General features: G+C 43.5%; 1 pseudogene; it reads left to right on the top strand.

Annotated features, from left to right (window-relative positions):
* The first annotated feature begins 732 nt into the window (after positions 1–732).
* LOC147004953 (uncharacterized) lies at positions 733–5,086 on the top strand (annotated as a pseudogene).

Here is a 5,086-nt window from a genome sequence, read left to right on the forward strand (position 1 = left end):
ACTGTTATAACTAAATTGGCCTGATTAGAATTGATCACTTCACATGTGCTCCCTGTGGTTTTGTTTTTGTGTTTGTTTGTTTGTTTTTCTTTATAAGTTAACAAAGATTGATGTCTGGAGCCATGGCTCAGCACCCAAGACCTCAGCATATTCAAACTGGTGTGATTTCTCAGTAGTTTTTAATGGCTCATTTGATGATTGAAGAAATTGTAAGGTAGGATGAGACATTTCTGAGAAAGGTTTGGAAGGGAAACACTCAGTTAGATACATAGGAATTACTTAGGCAATGCCAATCAAGACTGGACAAACCCTGGTTTTGGAAGGAGGATGTGTTCAATGGCTGTGTGCCAGGAAATGGGTATCTGTTTGTGGAACATTGTAAGATTAACAAATGTCATTCAGAACATAGCAGGATGTGATCACCAGGACCTTCTTCTGAGTCAAGTTATTTTTCTATAACAGTGATTGGCAGGCTTATTACAGCAACAATCTGAAATAGGTGGTAACAGATAACAAAATGGCTGTAGCTATACTGGCAGGTATACACCTCAGCTTCCTGTCAGTACAGGGAGAACATTAGCAGGGAGGCAAAGGCTATAGCCCATGACATCAGCAATCCCTTCTTGTTAAAATCTATTGTCTCCTGGAGAGTTCTTGGCATCTCCTGTGATGTCACCAGTGTTGTAGCAACAATCTCACTTAGGATTCTCACTCAGTGTATAGCCACTAAGTTGGTGAACATGTTTTCTCAACTCTGCCATCTTTTTGGGAGATCCAGTGTGGATCGGAGAGAGGACAGAGGGAGGAGGGAGGATGCTGGCCTTCCATCTGAGAGTAATGAAGGACGAAGGAGGTGGACTTGGAGAATGTGGCGTAAGTCCTGGGAAGTGGATGTTGAGTTCCCTGGAAGGGGTGGCCTGACATGGCCTTTCTACTAATGGGGCACAGGAACTGGAGTCTCTGGGTAGCAAAAGAATTCAATAATTATCAAAATTCTTGAACATCAAGGATTTCAGAACATTACTTTCTCCATCCCCTAAGCAGGAGTTGGCAAGGCCAAAACTGTTATGCTAAGAAGTATTTACATTCACTGAGGATTGTGGGTGTTTCATGGGGACGCAATGAGACCATCAGGAGTCACAGAGGGTCTAACCTATGCCCTTTTAGGGAAGGGCATGAATGTATTTCACTCTCAGGGTTCTTTAACTTCAGTGGCTATCTGGGTGTAGTATGATGGAGAGAATTGTGCTCCAGGTCATGACCTCATGTTCTCAGAATGACTCTGACATCCTGTCCATGACACTTCCCACTTTACCTTTCTTTATTACCAGTTGTGAGTGGCATGCATTTCTATACTGTAACCACAGACCTGTCATAGTGGATACACCCAGACAGAGAAGGGATCCTATTGCTACTTCTTGGGTGTTTGGTGTTTCAGTAGGGGCAATTGATAGCATTTTGACCATGTTGTCCCACTGCATGACTTTTGAAGCCCAAGTCCTGAGCCTAGCATAAATGGGTAGGAGATCTGAGCATCTCCAAGCACTAAAGTACTTGAGAATAGTGATTTTATCATCTGACTTGTGAAACCACAGGAATAATGGCTCTGAAGCCAAAATGCACTCTGTTCAGCTGATAATCATCTTGAGTAAGCCATCTCTCTGGTAATAATAAGCATGTTTAGGGAGATAGAGGAAACACCTGGCTGTTTACATCTCCTGGTCTCTCTAGAATACTGGTAGAACTGAGAGCCACTGTGGAGGCCTCTCAAGCCCAGACCAAAGGCTTTCTGGTGTCACTAGTTTCCAGGCATGGTCTCTCTCTTGGTGGTCTGCCTACACTCTTTGAATTCTCACATGAAAGTATTTTTGTATTCTTCTACCTAAAGGGGCTGGAAGACACACATCATCCACTGCACCTGACCTAAGCAAGAATGAGTTCAAAAAGGAAAAGGAGAGGCTGACCACAGAGCTGCAGCTCCTTATCCAGAAGAGAAATGAGCAGAGTGATCACCTGAACGCTTTCAAAAAGAGATCCAACTACAAGAGGTATGCATTGCTCCAAACATTGTGGTGTCAGTCTGGGGTCTTCAATGTCAGCCTCAGCTTATCCTTTAAAGGAGATGGGTTCTATGAAGCTGTACCACCAGATCATCCCTATGCCCAACCTCATGTCCATGCATGCTTCATAGTGGAGAGGCAGAACCTGAAGGTTGGTCAGGAGGGAGATGAGAAATGGGCTTTTCCGCTACCTCCAGTAGAAAAGAAGGTCTTGTATTCTGAATGAAGATTTCAGGGATAGAGGCAGTAGAGAGTGAGTTCCCAGCATGCATTTGGAAAGCACTTGACAGGATTTGGCTTTTTAAGGTTCTAGGTGATGTGAGCTTATGGTGAGTGTTTGTACTTGCCTTGCAGGTGACTGAGTGCTTAGAAGCTCCTCGTAGTATCTAGAGGGGCCTGTTCCCACATTTTCCTTCTCAGTGCTTGTCTAGAAGGCCTGAGGTTCATTCCTGTTCCTCTTTGTCTGTGTGCCTTATACTGAGAGACAGTAATGTCGCATACATTTCTTTTGCATCCTTGTGCTCCTTGTTTCTGTCTCTGTCTCTCATTCTCTGACTGTTTCCTTTTCTCCTCCATATGTGTGTGTGTGTGCACATGTACCTACATGTGCATGAGTTTTGTATGTTTAATTTTCCCTCCAAACTTGGGAACTAATGAGATCTGTGTTTTGACTTGAGGATTTATTTTCATAACAATTTCAAGGTGATGTTAGTGCTGAAGTCTCAGAGCTCCTACTTTATTCAACACTCTTCTTTGCCTATGTGGTCGCAGTTGTCCACACACTTGTATCTTTTGGGCATATTATAAAGCTGTGGTGATGTCTGATCACATCTCCAGGGTTATGTTTAAGGTCTGTTTCTATGTTAAAAGTTATTTAGGATTTACCACCCCAGTGGTGAAAACAGAAAAAATGTAATCACAGGTTTCTGGTGGGCAAAGACCTGTGGCCTAGGATCTTGAGAACATAGCTGGTTAGACTGCAACATCCAACCCTACTGAGTGAACACAGGGAGCCATGGAACCCTCCATCTTGATGCTTAGCTTCTGCTGTCCTGGACCAGGATAACAAATTTTCAAAGCTGAAGATCATCCCAGTATATAGAATCCAGAATGTGCTTTCCATGGCTGGGGTAGTCCAGCACTCAGCCTGAGAAATGTGTTCCTAAAAGCCCATGTTCATGGAGTTCTTTCTTCCTAGGACCAAGCCCTTGGAGAAGATAAATCCATTCTATGAACAACTGATATCAGAGAAGAACCAGATCCTGTCCTCTCAGTCCAAGTTAGAGAAGGGGATATTTGAGGCCCAACAGAACATCCAGGAGCTCATTAAGTGGAAATTCTACTTTATGTAAGTACCATTTAGCAAGCCAATCAACAGTGGAATGGCAATTTCTGCCTTCCTTGGGTTATGGACTGGAGAATCTGCAGTTCTGCTTCTATCCCTTCTGCTTTTAGGCATCAGTGTGCCTTGGGATAATAGACTCAGTTTTCATAAATCCGTAAGAGACTCTTACCCCTCCCAGCATTGTCCAGGCATCCTTAGAAGCCTCTCAGTAGAAGAGTGATTGTGCATAGTCATGATGCAGTACTGAGAGCCTGGTTCTCAGGCAGTGTTTTAGAGAGCTGAGTGTGACATAACATAAGGATAGAATGCCCTCCCTTTGATTCTGCTGATCTACTCTGATGCTATTTGCACCCTACTAATTGATGTTGCCCTAGTGCATTGGGCAGTCAATGATAGATGGAGATCCCTCTTTCTTTTGGAGAGACATGGACCCTCATTGGTGTTCAGGCTGTAGCAATAATTTCTTCTTCCCTGAAATGGCTGTTTGCTGTTTGTACAGCTGTCATGGATTTATTGAGATGGATTGTATTAGGTCTTCATGGGAACCAAGGTCCTGGTGGGGTTAATGGGCCTATACCTAAGAATGAGAGGAGGAGGCTGCAGGATCTTACTATGCAGAGGGTGTTTCCAGGAACATACAGAGCCAGATCATGATGGAAAAGAAGAATCTTATTAAGATGTCTGTCACACTGGAGCAAGAGAGCAAGGAAGTACAGATTGATTGGACTCTCATTGAGAAATATTTGGTTGACTTGAACCTCAATGGACAAACAGGAGCAGACCAGCAACCATGAGACCCAACAACTTCAGGTAGGGACAAACAGCTCAGTTATGTTAATGCTGTGACAACATTGCCCCATTGGATTAATCTTTGCTTTTCCCTACTGCTTTTCTAATCCACACTCCCAACCAGCCACCCACCTCATGGAATATAGTTGTTCACTGCTCTTTTTATACACACATATTCTGGGAAGTTAGCCTCTTGTGAGAAACTAAATCATTGGCAAGTGTACCTTGCTGCACTGCTTTAATATGAAGTCTAGAAAAGGTGACAGATGAATAACATACTATATTTCTGCATGTGTTCATGATATGTGGGATGATATGCAGAGTTTTGAGCAGCATCTAGGTCCTGGGACAAAGGTCATGCAAGGGTCATGTGACTTGAGGTGGGAAGAACCTTCCAGGGTTAAAATCGAAATGCAAATATCAAATGAATGCTTCTCATGGTCATTAATCTGGGGGGCATGTGGGCTTCTCCTTTTTCTTGCAATCCAATGAGATCTCTTCCTGTTGCCCAATTCTTGTTTTGCAAGCATAGAAGTCTGAGTGACAGCTTGCCAGTTCATGTGTTTGTGAGTGTTGTTTGACATTTTGCCCTGCATGTATATAACAGCAATGGTTTCAGTTAATAGATCAGTGTTAACTATCCTATTGAAGTGGTGGGAGACAGCAGTCTGAGAGCTGATATTTAGGTCTCCACCAAGGTTGTGTCTTAAGAACTGCCTTCCTCTCCTAGGACTCAGGGACTCCAGCAAGAACTGAAATGTGCACATCCCAGGAAGAGAGCCTCCTGCAGAATGAGTTTCCACCTCAGGAGCCCCCTGCTGAACTCCATCCCCAACATTCCCAATCTACCTTGGATTAATCTTATTACATTCAGTACATTTATGCAATGTGA

Source organism: Mus caroli, unplaced genomic scaffold (genome assembly GCF_978045245.1).
Source record: "Mus caroli unplaced genomic scaffold, Mus_caroli_1 scaffold_4, whole genome shotgun sequence".
NCBI classification, from domain to species: Eukaryota; Metazoa; Chordata; class Mammalia; order Rodentia; family Muridae; genus Mus; species Mus caroli.